The sequence below is a fragment of the Falco cherrug genome, chromosome 1 (genome assembly GCF_023634085.1).
Source record: "Falco cherrug isolate bFalChe1 chromosome 1, bFalChe1.pri, whole genome shotgun sequence".
Taxonomy (NCBI): domain Eukaryota; kingdom Metazoa; phylum Chordata; class Aves; order Falconiformes; family Falconidae; genus Falco; species Falco cherrug.
This window is the reverse complement of record NC_073697.1, coordinates 81,795,628-81,813,156: the sequence shown is the minus strand read 5'-3', so window position 1 is coordinate 81,813,156 and position 17,529 is coordinate 81,795,628. Positions and strand designations below refer to the sequence as shown.

General features: G+C 36.9%; 1 long non-coding RNA gene across 1 annotated transcript in view; it reads left to right on the top strand.

The window, feature by feature from the left end:
• The first annotated feature begins 1,242 nt into the window (after window positions 1–1,242).
• The window catches only part of LOC114017350 (uncharacterized), a 32,194-nt gene continuing 15,907 nt past the window's right edge, over window positions 1,243–17,529 (top strand). Inside the window, exon 1 of the long non-coding RNA XR_003562347.2 lies at window positions 1,243–1,436. This is a non-coding gene — a long non-coding RNA (uncharacterized LOC114017350). The remainder of the gene's footprint in view (window positions 1,437–17,529) is intronic.

Genomic DNA, 17,529 nt, shown 5'->3' with positions numbered 1-17,529 from the left:
AACTTTGCAGGGAAATGTGTGTCAGAAGATGCTCCCACCAAATCTCTCCTTTGTATTCTGTGCAGAATAAAAGGATATATATTGATTTGGTTCATCAAATATAGGCTGCAGACTATTTTTCTGCCCTAGTTATCTACCAGTCGTGGTGGAAATATAATTAGCACAATGACAAATTATGATTGTTGATTCTTTTAGCAGTAAAATATTACTCATGATGCTCATTTATTAATTACTATTACTAACCACATTACCACATTGATTCCCCGCATGCTTAAGGAACAACTGTGACAGTCCATATCGTGTGAGGTGCCGTACAAACAGTCGGTGCAGAGGCTGACCAGAGCCCCAAACATGCTGCCGTTAAACAAGCCCACACTTGGTCGTGACACAGATGATACTGTGCCTCATCTGCCTTAGCAGCAGCATTAACAATAATGGTCATGTGCAGTTTTGCTGGAGAAGCTGTTGCTGTTTGTCATTAATACTTCTTCTGTACCTTCATGTATAGTATGACAAGACTGTTGGCAATTTGGGTAATTTTCTCTGATTTGCTGTGTGAGTTACACAAGGCTTACCAGCACTTCTTTCTTCTTTTTTTCTATCACATTTTTTTCTTCTTCTTTTTTTTCACTTTCATGTGAGACCTTGAAAGCTCCAAGAAATATTTAAAAACACATATGAAAACATACATATTGGCTGATTTTAATCAAACTGGCTTGTGAATGTGTAGCAAGATTAAGCAAAATGGTTATCATGTGACACCCAGATGAAAGCCATGCAGAATGTTAGCAATATTTGCCTATGTATGGACATATTTAATTATTTAGATGGTTCTACACTTGATTTCCTTGCACATCCCATGTACATAAAATAGAAACAGCATAGCAATCTCTCTCATCTATTAACTTGCAGAAGAAATAGCTGAAATAGCTTATACAAGGCTGTTCTGTTTGATTTGATCTTTAATTTACATTTGTTCTGGAAAGCAGATGTTTTCTGACTGATTATTTATACCATGAAGAACTGATTAGGAAAAAGTTATTGCATTAACACTGTTCTTAAAGTTGTTTCTTATTTTTGTCTATTTGTTGATCCCATGGACTAGAGAAAAAATCCAGAAGAATTTGCTTTCTTTCCTCCCAGGTTAGTTTAATTTTCTGGTGTTATTTGGAAAGGTCACAGACACAGATTTTGAAACTTGATATAGTCACCGTAAAACAAATGCTGAGTTGGGCAAAGTCCTTGTTCAGATGAGAGCTAGAGGACAGCGTACTCCTGATGAGCTCTAATGGCACAATTATACTGAATTTCCTGTTTCTTCAGGTTTTTTGAACGATGTGGCTCCTACGTAGAAGGAATTGCTATAGAGGTACCACCTCTCCTTGCAGCAGTGAAGAGGAGATGCTCATTACTGATGCAAAGGAAAATTGAGACAGGTACGAAGATGCTTTAGATGTTCACTTAGTAACTCTTATTAGAGAACCAGGCTTGTTGACAATGTGAGAACCTAGTCCTCAACCTGTTTCAACTACTCTGGATAGATTTACATGTTTGCTTCAGGTCAGTTCTGGGGATATGTGCAGACCTAATAGCAAATAGGTGATTTTTAGAGATGAGTCAGTGTTACTGAAGATTATTAAATGCATTTTACTGACCATTACCTTCTGCTTTTTGACGTATATACATGATCTTAGCCTATGACAGCACGTATTCAAAAGTGCTAATGAATTTTATTACATATTCACCTGTAAAAGAACTAATAAATCATGGTAGGGTGAAGGTGAGAATTGATTCCCCTCATGTAAAAATATTTTGTTAAAATTATACAAGTACCTGCAAGGAGACCCACAATAGAAGTCAGGGTGTAATGAGAAAAGAAGTTATAGCTTATTCCTATATACAAATTTTCATGTTTTTCCTCTGGAAGCTAGATATGTTCTATACATACAGTTGCAGAGTCTGTAAACTACACAGATTCAGGCAGTTGTATTTCATCATCAGATTACTCAATTTCTAATGATGTAACTCTTTTCTTTACAGATAGGTTTAATAAAACAAGTGTGGCAATTGACTCTTGGATAGCTTCAAGTCCATCTGCCTTTAATTATGTCTGGAAATTTGCTTTCAACTCCTGGTCTGAAAGACACTATGGAGTCAGATGCAGTGCTTCCAGGACTTGAAACTTTATTAATATGAAAGGGTTCCTAAAACAGTCTGAAGTATATTATAACTTCATAATATGCATTTTGTAGGAAGACAGTCATGTTCCAATTTGTCTAGAACACAAAATAAAATATAAGAAAAGCAGTTGCTATATATATCAAAACTGTTCCTCTGAACCTCTTGTTCACTGTTGCATGCACTTTCTTGAACTGTAGCTGAAAATTTGTAATAATAGGCTGTGGTGTAGTACAAATGGAGATAATGTATTTCTTAGCATTAGAGATCCCAACTGTGACAAAGCAGCAGACTCTCACAAATGTACTGTCTACCCATGCAGTAATGACAGCAAAATATTCAGAGACATCTGTTATAAAGAATTACTTTCTCTGACCTTCGAGATGAAGGTAAATCTTCATAGTCATTAATAAAAGAAACTGAACCAAAGCAGCAATTGCCAGCTAAGATTAGGATATTCAGAGTTTTCTGTCTTCTGAGTTATTTTCTCTTTGCTGTCATCTATCTACCATTTCTTCTACTGGGCACATTTCAGTATGAAAGAATTCTTAATAAATTTGGCTGTCCGTGTATACATGTTATTCTTGCATGATTGTTCCCCTGATAATTGTGTATATGAAGTATAGCTTGTTTTTCATAGAGAATTTTGAACACATTATCCAGTATCTAGTGAGATTTTGGATATTAGATGCCAAGCTAAAGCCAAACTCCCAGACTGGCCTCCACTTTGATTTATAATTTTGTATCTAATCAGAACTTATCATTCTGGTTTGATTAAAAATCTTGACACATTTTTGTTTCCGGATTAGGAAAAAGTCTTGACTGTCAGCCCTGAAGCATCTTCTAGGATACACTCTAGGTCTGAATACCCATAGTGTTTTCAATTCCAAGCAAGATGATGATGAGGTCAAAATGTTTATTATGTCTGTGACCTGCAGTACCCATGAATTTAACGAGAATGATGACTTAGTAGAAAAATGAAAGTAAGTCTTGTCATACTTCTGTTTTGAACACATTACAGATCATTTCATGGAGGTCAAGCATTTTTATCTCAGTCAAAATGATTTTCTCTTGATTCAAGAGCACAGATTATGTTGATGGAAAGATTTGTGTCAAACAAAACATTTTGTGAATTCATGTCAAGTTTGTGATACAGTTTTGGCTGGAAGGAGATTAAATCCCTCCCCCACACCCAATTTGTATTTTAAAAACTTCTAGATCAAAATGCCCTAGCACTTCAACTCGAATGCTTTGTTCTGAAAAGCAATTTGAAATAAAGTTTTTCCCCAAATTGAAAATGAACAGGATTTTTCTTTTTAAGTCAAATCAGTCCTTTTATGATGACCTAGAAAATTTCCCAAACCCTCACTTTAGTTACCTTCATTTTTAAAGATATACTTCTAAAGGACCCAAACAAAAGTTTTAGGGTGCTTTTGTTCCAGAAAACTGTGAAACTCCAGAAACATGTTATTTCTCTAGTTCTGATTTTGACCAATGCAGGTTTTTTCACTAAGTCTCTTTTTTCATCGAGTTTATATTTTGTCTCTTTTTTGTCCATTTGACAACAATTTTTCATCTGGAAACCTGTGTAGTAGGTCTGGCCTAAGTAATTTCTGTGAACTACATAGACACATTGTCACCTGAAATGCACCTAATTCAGCTGATAATCTTGTGCATGAGGGACTGGTTTGAAGGTCCATTTTTTACAAAAGATAGACTAAAATATACTTCAGAGTTAAACTTGTAAATGTTTTAATTGTTCTGGTAGTTAATGAGAACAATAGAACCCTTGGCCTAAGACAGGGAAAATGAGATCCTCCATGAAAAAGCTAAAGTTGGATGAGATGTTATGATGCTTATTAAAGGAAAACACATGGTAACAATTGTCTATAGCTTGGAATAGCTAAAGAATCATTGTGTTATTTTTGGATATATAACAAAGATAACTTCATAAGAAAAATTATTTCTAGCTCCTAAGCAGCTGCTAATTCTTTCTTTTCAAAATTTACTTACAATTAGCATTCCAGGCATTATGCAAGAGGGATGCAGTATTTTTTACCTGTCTTTTTCACAGAAGCATCTCTTGGTATAGGCTGTTGAACATTTTCTGGATACTTTTTCTAGACTCCCTAGTGTGAGTCACCTTTAAAGGATACTATATATTAAAATGTGACTCTGGATTTTTATATAATTTCTGTATCTACATCTGTGAACATCATTTGTACTGCCAGGAGTTAGGATGTCTGGGCAACACCTTCTGTTTCTGTCAGAAATTCTGTCTAGGAAAACTTCAGCCACCTGCCTAGGATTTCCTGAAGTCTGAAGTAAGCTATGATTGAGCTGCTGGACACCCGGAGATCTTGGACAAATAGCCACTCAATATGTGCAGATCAGTTTTAGATACAGAAAAATGGATTGATGCATCTAAGATCTACTTCGTATATGTTAGGCAGCTGGTGTGTGCGTGTGTGGTAAGTAGGAAACATAAAGAACATTGAATTTACTGCATAGGAGCAGTGAGTCATTGGACCCACTCTGCACAAATATGAAATAAAAAGGAAATAAGCATACACATTTTCATGCATGCAGTAAAAAAACAAAAATGGAAGAGATAATAATGTATGAATATTCAAGATTTACTATCTTTTTATTTCTTTTATAGTATCTTCTTATTTCATTATACACAAAGTGCGAAGGTGCATAAGAGGGTACCAGATTTGTTGAGGGGTGTGTGTGGGTTCCGCAATAGGAGTAGGTAGTACTTCGGTTTGAAAAGATGAAGCAACATGCTAACAAACCACATGCACAGAAGTCACAGGACCAAAATCACCATGTTCTGCAAGCAATGCAATCAGCTATCAGCTTGAGATGAAGTAACTTATTCTTTCTTTTAAAATATCACAAGATTGCTAATTTCTTACATTTATTTTACGTTGCATATCTCATTCAACAGCACTAGTGCTCTGTTGCAGTTTACCCTCAGCCAGCAGCTAAGTACCACACAGCTGCTCATTCGCTACCCTGCCCACACACCCCCTGCCCCTAGTGGGATGGGGACAAGAATTGGGAAAAAAATAAAACCTGTGGATTGAGATAAGAACGGTTTAATAATTGGAATAAAGTGAGAATAATAACAAAGCCAACAACAATAAGGAAGAGAGAGAGTGGAATAAAATCCAAGGGAAAAAGAAAGTGACCAAACCAAAACCCCAAGTGATGCACAGTAAAATTTCTCACCACCCGATGCCCAGCAGTCCCTGAGCAGCAGCTGTTGGCTCCTAGCCAGCTCCCCCCCCTTGATGTCCTGAGCATGCCCTTCTGTGGTGGGACATCCCTCTGGCTGGTGGGGGTCTGTCCTGGCTCTGTTCCCTCCCGGCTTCTTGTGCACCCCCTCCCCGGCAGGGCATGGGGAAACCTGACAAGCCCTTGATTTAGAGTAAACGCCGCTTAGCCACAAGTAAAGCATCAGTGTGTAATCAACATTATTCTCATAATAAATCCAAAACACAGTACTGTGCCACCTACTAAAAAGAAAATTAATTCTATCCCAGCTGAAACTACGATGCCTCAGTGTTACCCACCAACTGCTCAGTTCAAGGTGTCTGAGGCAAATCTGGCTCTGACAGAGCTCGGTTTCTGGCTGGCAAGTACCCTGTAATGCGAACCATGCAATGGTCTCTTCAGCTTGCAGCCCTCAGGCTCCACATGTATGTTTTAGTGAAAACAGGAAAAGAGAAAGATGCTCGTGAGTAGAAAGACTTGGATCCACATAAACAATACACTGCAAGGTGGAACTAGACTGTCTAAGGGAAAATGGTTTGCGGCCGGGGAAGGGTGTCACCCTAGAAACAAGAGAGGTGCTGGGGAAGAGTGACTATCTGAATCAAAGGCATTTCTTGAAGCTTTGTGTTTGGACATAGCAACTAGTCAGGCTCGTGTAGAGCTTAAAACACAGGCTCAGTCTGGTTTATGAAAGGATTCTTAGTCTGTTTTGTTCACTCTAGATATTCCCTGGGAATATTAAAAAATTAAATCTATTCTTATTGTATATAGTGGCTGTGTTTTCAGCATATTTATGTGGGTGTAACTTTTTGAACTAGGTTTCCACAACGAAAGTTTTGGAACAACAGTAACTCCAGATAGGCAGCTAGATTTGCTTAAATTAACTTCTGCTGTCATTAGAGTATTTATAGAAACTGAAAGGGCTGTGAATGCAGCTTAGGCAGATATTTGTTTACATTTTAAGGAGATAATTATGCAATGCCCACCAAGCTTATGTGTAATCTATAATGATAATTATAATACTTACACAAAAGTAGAAATTACACTCCAACATAGTTATCCCATAGCAAATTATTCTCTTCTACATTTTTAAACTACTTGGAAGAATAATGCTTTCCTAAGGTACTACTGCTTGCATTGTTTTCACACTAGTTTCTTTTACTTCTATATGATCACCGCTTATGTACTCTCATGTTGTAGAGCAGATTCACTTTTTCCTCCAGTTTACACAAGCTGAAGGTCAGGACTATAGTTACTTGGTGTCATTCAAACTAACTGTCTCAAATGGAACTGCTGATGCAGGAGGCAGCAGAGTCATCTTAATCCATGTACATATCTACTACCAGCAGCACATGAGACCTATCGACAGAAACTATGTGCAGTTGCAGTGCAAATCTTGTTCAGTTCTAACATTTGCAGTTGTAAGGTGACACTCTAGTTCAATACCACCATGAATTCTGGAGCACTGAATGCTTTCATCCTGCTTTTTCAGGAAAGCTACATTGCTTTTGGACACTTCAGCCTCTGTAAGTGAAAACTTAGATATATTGAAATTATTGTGGACTAGAAACTTTACTGTGTTAGAGTGCAACTTGACTGAAGGATGGAGAAGACGTTTCTGACACCTTTCTGTCCTGCTGAGCTTGACACTGGTAAGGCAACTGTTTGGGAGTAATCTACTCTATCCTGAGCTACAGCAGCGCTGGGACAGCTCCTCCACAGCTAGCCTAGCTGAATCCAATGCCGTTAGTGCAATGGCACTACCTCATTTATCTCCTTTTTTTTTATTATTCAGTGGCAGAATTCTGATGATCCAACAGAGTTCAATATGTTAAGACCAGAATCTATCAGCTCCCTAAGTGCTAATATACCATATTCTTGTTTTCCTGTGGCTGTGTTAATCAAGACTCTCTTCAATATGGTTTAAGAAAAAATGAATTTATACCTTAAACTTTGAAACTTCAAGCATTTACAGAATCACCCAGCTCGCTTTCGAACAGCTTGGAATGCTAAGGAGTGAACCATGCAAATAGTTTCCACAGGTATTTGATTGATCTGAGCAGAATTCACATGAGGAGAGGGCACTGAAAGCATGGAGCATGCAGACCTTTCACATGGCAGAGAATAAACACCTCTTTTCAGTGGATTTCTTATCAGTGCAGATTAAGGAAGAGTTTCAGTAGGTGTTAGAAATCAGATGTTCTTCCACCAAGTTGCATCTCCACACCTAGGAAGCGTCACAGCACACACTAATAGAATATGAACATCCGTAGGTTTCATCGGTTATCCCTGGGAAAATGTGATTTTCCTCTTCCTTTTATATTAAAATAATTTCTGATTCTGGATGGCCTGAATAATTTGGATCATTGTTCTCAAGTCTAGATTAGATTGGCTTTGCAAAGGAAAAAGTGAGTTGGGGCACAATTGGCTGTGCATAATTAGCGAGTTAATGTGATCACGGGGCTCTTGCGATGCAACGCAAAAGTGCAACTGGCTGCTAGATTCCTGAGGGTCAGTGCAGCAAATAGTACAGTCTCCAGTCTTTACTTCGTTGATCCACTGACAGAAACGCTTGTATTTTTGTCCTTCACTGCAGGGCTTCTCTTAAGTGTATGATGCAATTACACAAGTTCCCTATAACTTCAGTAGTAATTTCACATTGGCCAGACTAATCTAAGGGCAAGAATATACTGAGAAGAGACAGTAGATAAGTCTTTAGGGGAATGATTCATCTGATGAAATGTAGATGCCTACATGCAAACCAAATGTCTATGTTTCCATCACAGTCAGTGGAGAAAAACAAGGAAGAGTGGGACCTTACTCCAGTCCTCCTACAGGGCTAAAACCGTGCGGATAAATAATTTCCAATACATACCAGTTTCTCTGCTGACCATAAAAGGAGGTTTGGATGAACAGTTTGGAAGTAGACATGCAGATTCTCTCATCAGTGTTTAAAATAGATCTTTCGGCAGAATAAATCTTTCGAGTCGGGCACAGATGAACAAACACAGCTGATCAAACTAATAATTTGAAGCTCAAAAAGCTAGCACTTTTGATGGACTTTGTTTCCCTGGGAAACCTCTGACTAGCTCTAAACAAAACTGCTAACCTTTTGCTGTGGTAGGAACAATTCCAAAGGCAAGCTCTCCTTGCAGGTCCATTTGAAATGGGAGATGCTTCCCGTTTCCCCCATAAGGGCTGCTGCCCCCTCTAAGCCACGCTCTTTGTCCTTTTAAATAGTGTTGGCCGTATATAAAGATGCAAGACACAATTAGTGTCTCAGCCTTCAGTGAGTCATGTGATTATTTCTGCTACATTAATATTTCAGCTAATGCATCAAAACATACAATTCACCTGCACTAACCTCAGAGGCTGGATTCCTCCACAGAGTTCTAATTGGTTTTGTACTTGGTGAAAGCAGTAAGAGAGGGAGAGATTTTATATTTGCAATGTTGAAATGAATTATAGATCAGGGCAGAACATTTTGCAAATATTGCTGACAGGCATATAATTGGTTTTGTGTCAGGCAAATCTCTTCTGATTCTATCCTGTAACCCCTCAAGTCTTGCAAAAAATCCAGTATTTTTTGTCTGTTCAGAAGAATATACCTTCCGAGATATATTTGGTATAAGCTAAACGGTGAAATATTTTGATAAAAAGTACTTGGCTTGCTTTCTTGAGGAAAAATGAGCATGAGGAAAGGGATGGGGTTTGGTTTTTTCCCCAAACTTTAAATCATGTAGGGCACAGAACATCCAAACCCAGGGTCTGGGTAAGCACTCCCAGGTCACGCAGTATGGAGTAGCCTGACAGTTACATGGAGTCCGAGTCGGCATCATCTGGTGGGTGTGTGAGAACCTTCATGTGTAGGAACAGTTCCATCGGGCTGCGTCAGGCTGCATGGCGGCTACCTTGAGGGAGCAACTTCTGTGCCTACTGTAGATTTGGACAAGCTTATAACCTGCCTGGAATGCTGCCTATTTACCCTGTGTCACACGCCATCAGGGCTGTTATGAAACCTGTATTTCCTTATTCCACAAACAGAAAAGATTTTTTTTAAAAGAAAAGAAAAGGAAAGAAAAGGAAAGAAAGAAAGAAAGAAAGAAAGAAAGAAAGAGAAGTAGAACACACACCCCCACCCCACCCCCACCCCCCAATGTCCTTTTATATGTTCCTTGTGTACAGAAGTGTAGCTTTTGAGATACGTAATTGTGTAGGGTTTCTCTGGCAGCAGAACGTAATGCAGCAAACAAACAGCTTCCACCCCCTTCAGACGCTGGGCGCCCCGGAGGCTGTGTACGCTGCAGCTGAACCTGCCGAGAGCCGCAGAAGGGACTCGAGGGAGCAGACGGGCCGTGATTATCATTGGTTGCATCAATTAGACCAGCAGACTGTGAGCCACTGAAAGCCACCTTCAATTGCTTCAGAGTTAATTTTGCAAGTGGAACAGCATTTTCAATGTGCCCATTTAAGAGATTCTGCATTATATTTGCAGCTTGTTTTCAGTTCATATGATGGGGAAAGATGTTATTTTCCTGTCTTTTACCAGAAGCTGAGCTTGATAGCTTTACTTTATTTTCAGTAATTTCTCCATTACCAGCCAGTAGCTGCCAGTATGAACAAAGGGTATTAATATGCTAACAAATTAGCTAATCCATAATAAACAAAGGGATTAATTTATAAGCTAGTTGTATTTCTTAAGTGTGAAAACCAAGATGGGAAAAAGGCAGTACTAAAATGCCTTTGTAATAAAAAGAGGGGCAAAGGAAAAAGCGGATACTTGGCACTTTGATATTTCTGTGGAATATAAATTCTTTCCTGGATGGCTGCAGTACTTTATCAGGGAAAAAAAAAAGCCTGTCTGGAAAAGAATGTGGGAAACTTCTGTAAATCATCAGTTGCCTGACTTACAGAGTGTAACTTTATTATCATATTTTGATTCACTTTAAATTTATTCCAAAGGAAATGAAAGGAAAGGGAGTGACTTCCCTCTTTCTAGAGATTTCTACTATTTTAAATTTTGAGAGGACTTCTCCTTATTTCTTAATAGGAAAATTTTGCAGTCAGTGTTGAATATTCTATGAAATTTGAAGAAAATTGGCCACTAAATTAAAATTTACTAAATTTTAAAATTTAAAATTAAAAATTACTAGTAAGAAACAGAACTCATATAGAATTAACATCCTTCGCATATCCACAAGAGTTTCTCACTCTCCCCAAATGTAAAAAACCACGTTTATCTTAATGGGAATCGTATCTCTATATATAAGTGTGAGATCCAATCCGTCCACTGGAACTGAGTCCTTTGTATGAAAAGTCTCCAAGCTTTGTGTCTTAACAGTATCAGGTGTCATAGACGCTTCTGGGTTTGACCTGGCTTTTACCAATTAGCTGATTGTTCAGCTGATAAACTGAGCAGAATAAAACAGGGCATTACAGATAGGATGTGTAGAATTTAGATGACTAAGTCATGAAAGTGAACCATCATAGGATTTTTGAGCAGGTTAGACATCTTCATTGGCTGGGTTTCAGTCCTGGGTACGTTAGGATAGTTAGCTTAGACACAGAACACATAGGATGGGTGAGATGAGTGACTTTGGTAAGATGAATCACTTTGTAAGGTTGCACTGCCTCACTTGCTTAGACAAGTATCTATCACTGTAATATAACAGCAATGAACACTACAAGAAATCCTAAAATAGAAAATCTGAAAGATATTGTTACTACACTTAGAATAACAGATCCAGCTTCAAGTGGTGTATGGTCCCACGTGTGTGACAGGGCATATAGGAAACAGGACTGTACATAGTAAATGAATTGGGGACCACTGGAAATTAAGCATATTGTGGCAATTTTAATGACAGGCTTTTTAAGGATTGGGATTTGCCTTAGCTTTTAGTCTGTTCCATCTGTTTTGAAGTTTCCCTAGTGTTTAGAAATTAATTTAATAAAAATGGTCTGCTTTGGCACTGCCAATTCACTTCTTTTAATCTGCAGTTAACATGACATGAACTCCCAGAGAGCTTTTTACTGAAATACCTGAAACATGTATCAAAAAAATAAATCCTTCAAAGAACTTCCTTGAATTAAAGTGCCACTAACTGGAACTTAATAGAACAGCAGTTTTTTAAATGAAGTTAATTGAAAGACCTTGCATTTCCTTGCTGAGTGTGTGCCTGGAGCAAAGTTGCTTGGAGGATGACTTACTGTCATGTAATGTGTTCATTTATTATAGAACAGTTGTTATGGGGATCAAGGTGAAAGTGAACTGCCTGCGGTGTGCTACCTTATTTTGTGTGGTGACTGAAACACGTAGCTATCCTTAATGTCACCGTAATTCCAGAGGAGATCTGGTTTGTTGTTGCTGTTGTGTGAATAGCAATAGCTTTTGTTTTCTCAGTCCGTTTTCCTTTCCATTTCTGGACTCTGACTCTTAATTACCTTAGTGGCTCTCAGTATTACCTTAATTTCAGGAGCCTGTGACAGCTGGCAATTCAGTCACAAGTGCTCAAGGGACTGGTCTTCTTCAATTATCCACATCATATGCAAACCAACACTTGGCCCTCTCCCTGTAGCACTCGGGATCATTGGGCCTGACCCAGAACCCACTGCTCATTTGCTTTTGATGGAAACCCAAAAGTGCTCAAGAAGAGTGGAGACAGTATCATCTGCCTTGCAAAGAAGAATTCCATTTCTTGGTAATTTATTATTGTTTCTGTGTTGATATTACCAAGACTCTACTAGCAATAATGAATTGGCAAGTCAATAGCTTTCATACAAAAATGTATGTTTAATGGGGCTGGTGAAGCTGAGCAGTTTTATGGGTTAAAAAGGCTAAAAAAAAGAAAATTATACTGGAGATTTTTTTTTTTTGTGGAGATTTTTTTATGTGGAGATTCAACTGTTCCACAATAATATAATATATATTTTAATTGGTATACATTTTAGAAACAAAAATATCTCTGTTAAACTAGGACTTATCAAAAGCCTGGAAATAAGTATTATAAAGAAGGGGTTAGAAGCAAGTTACACCCATTGGCAAAACCCACCTGATTTTTCTTTACAAGATACTCTTAACTTCAGGATTCATACTGGACTGTGAAGCATTGAGTATCAAAGCTCCCACAGGAATATCAATGTACTTTTAAAGTAAAGAAATCAAAACCCAAATTAAGAAATATTTTCCCTTTTATTCAATGAACCTTATAATAAACTTCAACACTCTTCATAGGCTCCCTGTATCTATCCGTCCTTCCTTTATGATGATGATTTCTGAGGTTACTTTTTTCCCTTTCTTGCAGTAATTCTTGAAGAAAGTATATCCACAGATTCTCTGATATATTTCTGTCTATGTGTGGATATATATATATGCATGTTTGTGTGTGTACATGAACATTTGTTTACCTAGATGTATATATTTCTCCTGTGGTGGGTTTGGGTTTTTTTGGTGTGGTTTTTTTTTTCATGTGTTTTGTTTGAGTGTGTGTGTGTGTTTAGTTTTGTTTTTGTTGTTGGTGGTTTTGTTTGTTTGTTTGTTTAATATCTGTTTCATGTTGGAAAAAAAAGCTTTTGTAGCTAGATACATTGCTACCATTTCTGCTCCTTAGGTGAATGCCATAGGTCTGTGTATTTTAAGGTTACAACATATCTCTGTAATAATTTTTTTGATTTCTGATATAGCAAAAATTTCCACTGCGATGTTCAAATCATAAGACTGATAAAACTGAAACTCATCTTTAAGAAAGACATCCAGTCCCATTTTAAAGACTTTTCACAAGGAATCTACCTTTAAGAGGTCTTGTTCTGGTAATTGACCACCCATTAGGAGTCCTTGTCTAACCTCAACATTGCTTGCTGGATTAGAGAATCCTTTACTATCCATCATGGTATCAATGTTCAGCTCTTTCCCAGGTGTGCTCTGCACTTGTGTGCACTCTGCTCTATGTGAGGAGAAGTACATCTGTGAGAAGTATTAATGGTATGGAAAAAGTATCATAGGGTGTTCTGACTTTTTACAGCTTCAGAACATTGTTGTTATTCCAGATAATCAAAGCCTCATCACTCAGGTTTTCACCCCAGAAAATCCAAACAACTTTCCACTGTGCAGAAATTAACATTCTGCTTTCATCAATAACTAATCATGTCCATTGCTGAGTGGTGGTAAGTGATCCCTTGCGAATCTAGGGTAACTTCCGCACCCATATGTATCTAAACCATTGAAAGTGCCTTTGAAGATACTTTGTAGGGTGGCTATATTGCTTCTTTTTGAATTTACTACTATTTATATTACAAGCAAGACCTAAGCTAGCTATACAGACACATACCTCTGTTGGTTTTGTGCTAAACAGTTATGTGCAAATTCAGAGACTACTGAGCAAGTTTCGACACAACTAAAACTTATTTACAAATAGAAAGTGTTTCTAATCTGTGAACTTACAAGCTGTATAAACATAAATTTCTTAAAATTGCAAAAAACTGAAAACCTAATAAGATTTGATTCTTCAGTTACAAATCCTAGAGTCATGTTAGATCTGGCCTCCTCAGAGCCTGACAAAACAGAGTTGGGGGAAAACATCTGCCTTGAACAAAGAACGATACCTCAGAACTAGTACTGATGGTATCAGCAGTCTGTCTTTGGAATGGACAGTTGATGAGTCAAAATTGGTCTCATATCCCACACGACTGCTGAACTAGCTCTAAGCTTGGGCTAACAATGAAAATCTAAAACAAAACAAACAAGCAAACAAAACCCCAACGACCCACAGAATTATCTTACCTTGGGAGTCTTCAAGCTGTCTTTGCAAGTTTTGAAATCTTTCGCTTGATCGGGATATTTTTGCTTATGTAAGTTTCATTGAGCAGCTTTAAGTCATAATCTGATTTTATGAGGTACAGGCAAACGGTACAATTTTCTGCTTCTCAGGGAAAAAAAAGAGTCTTCAGCAGCCTACTTCAGGGAAAGGTCAGGGAAAGGTTGCTGCAGATGAAAAACTCATAGACAGATACATTAAGGCTGCTAAATGTTTCGTAATGCTCGGCTGCGCTGAGTTCACAAGGATGCTGAAGTTACTCTAGCCAGCTCCAGCTATGCATTTGTAATAGCTCAGTTCCTGCCATTTTTATTTTGGGTATAAGCAGATTTGCATAAGCAGAGCAGAATTCTGACAAGCTTCTAAAAATGTAGGAAGTCATAAAAGCAGGGGAAATGAATATGCAAATTAATGTATAAAAAGCCACTGAGAAGAGGAAAGGAAGAATTAGTTTTTTCAGTGTTTCATATGTGATTTTAAAGGCAGCAAGGAATGGTCAAAATTAATATGAAAAAAAAAGAACAAAACTGGTAAGACTTTCTAGCAGATCTGTTCAAACCTTGTCATCCGTAGTGTGTAGAATAGGTTAAATAAACATTTTGTCTATGGTTTTGAAGGGTGGCTATGAATAGATCCTGCCTTTTGGAGGGTTGATTGACTAGCTGATCTCTTGTGTTCCTTTCCAGATGCATGATTTTGCGTACAATAGTACTGTACAGCAGTACAATAACAACATAGTGACATTTGAAACTTCACAGAGATTAGTCAAAAAAAAATTTAAAAAACTTACAAAATAAAAATGATGCTATAAAAAAGCTTTTATTTACTATATCCTGGATGAGAAATCAGAAGTACTTCAGAAAAACATCTAAGCACTTTAATTAAAGCACAGGAGTAGTTTAACTGATATTAATCAATTCTTATAATACTGAAAATATATATTTTGTTTGTGGTACCAATGTTTCCAAAAGTAGAAAAAGGAAGAAAAAGCTATATATTATAATGTGTAAATTAGCATCCTGACATATCTTTAACCTTATTTTCAATATATATTGTTTTATTTTTTCTGTGTTTTATAACACTCTGCAAGCAGGACAAAAATAAGTTTGTGGCAGTTTATGATTTACAAGGGATCACAAAAAATTAAAATTTTTGAAAATTTCCCCAAATTGCACAACACATTTAATTCTTTTTCTGTAGGGAAAGAGGCTGTTGTCTGACTAATGAAATATCAACTTCAGAAAAGAATGTCTAAGTTCAGCAGACTCATAGAGGAAGAATCTTAAAAATCAACCTACATTAAGCATTTCTGAGGCCTTAAGAAGTCCCCAAGAAAACTAAGAGCACATTCACAAAAAATATGACTTATTTAATGGGAAAAATATTCAAAACAATGAAAACTAAAAAAAAAAATAAAAAAAATCCTGAAACATATTTGCAATTTTCAATTCTTGCTTATTTGAACAGATGCTCAAGAGACCACTTTTTGATCTTTTATCCCTCTTCATTTTTTATTTATCTTGTTGAGAAAATACACACTTGAATGACTTCTTGCTTGATGCTTTCTTTGAAGTATTCAAAGATTCTAGCTTTCCTAGAATGAAATGCCAAATGAAAATGCAACAACATAAATTCTACAACTCAAGCTTTCTACTTTATGCAACCATCAGAACATTTTTTTTTAAATGAAAGAGATGAAAACAGTAATACCCTAATAGAAAAAAAGTACTTTGACAAAAATATTGAACTTCTGCATTCTGCATATGTAAAATAATACCTAGAGTTCAAACTTCAGATAACATGCAGAATGTATGATTTGTAGCACTATAAATGCTAGCAAATTGCTAGATTGTGCCTGGATAACTTTTTCTTCTACATTTCACTTCAGGATGGAGTAGACTTGGATGAAGTGAAAAGTTTAAGAGGTTAAATATGGAAACAACATAAGTGAACAGTTGCAGATGAATATATGGGATTTCCCTTGTAATTTGGTGAGTGTGATTCACTGAGCCATCACATGAGCAATCATTTACCTATCACAGATAAATGATGCCGTGTAAAAAGTGAGTACACATGGTTGATGGTGCTCAGTTAATCCCCATTCACTTTTTTTCCTCAAAGAGACAAGGGACTAAATCCAGCCCAGTGGCACTAGTATGGCACTTCGGTTAAGATCACAGGCTTGAATATTAAAAGATGATGTCCTCTGTGAGTGTGTATTTATATATATCTCAGTTTACTCACCTGGAGAAACAACAGTTTGGAGTTTGGTGTCTTTTCACGGTACAAGGCTATAACATAGCTCAGCTATGCCTCCCTGTAAAAGTGACGCTTGTAAAAGTTTTTAGGCCTCTCTTTATATGTATTCTGCTTCTGCGATGACTAGATTATGTAATGTGAAAAGTAACCATAATAACAAACAAATATGGAAAATATGAGGGGATAATATAAATCTTGAAATTCAAGCAGGTTTCTTAACTTTAGTCATAGTTTAAATAAATAAATGATCATATCTGAATGCTGAGCTCTCAGCCTCAGCTTTACAGAAATTTCTGAGAGGCTTCTTTATCAGGCAAAATTTTTTTGTTCCTGTATTATACTTTTTGCATTCCTAGATATCAATTAAAACACACTCAGCATAATTATGCAGTGGACTGAAGGCTTCCCTGACAGTTTACTCTGTTTTATAATTTAGTAATATCTGAAAATTAAATCAAAGATTTGAGAAGGTTTACATTTGTGTGGAAATGAATCAGGAATCAGGTACATTTTAAGTGTAATCTGCTTTAGAATGGCTGATTTTTTTGTCCTTTATATCTTTAATAACATGGTTCTCAGTTTATTTTTTCAAGCACTATAGAATGTGATCACCTGAGGAATTAATTATTGGTATTTTTAGTTTAATGGATACTGACAGACTCTTGCAATTAACCCAAATGTGTTATTCGACGCACAAATGGCTATTACCGTGCAGTCATTCCACTTTCTCTAAGAATTTTTAAAACTTAGAAGCTCTCTATTTTTATAATTCAGGAGAGTTTTTGCAAGTCTTGGTGGAGCTTGGCCGTTAAAATTTCCAAACTTGTTACTTGAGATTCTTATGTTGCATTTGTTTTGTTTGTTTGTTGTCTTTTGTCCCCTGAAGAGTAAGTGATTTGGTGTTGTCACCACAATCCGTGAAACCTTTTTATTTGCTCAAAAAAGCAACATAGTCCAATATGGTTTCAATATTAAAATACGTGCACATTAATACATATTT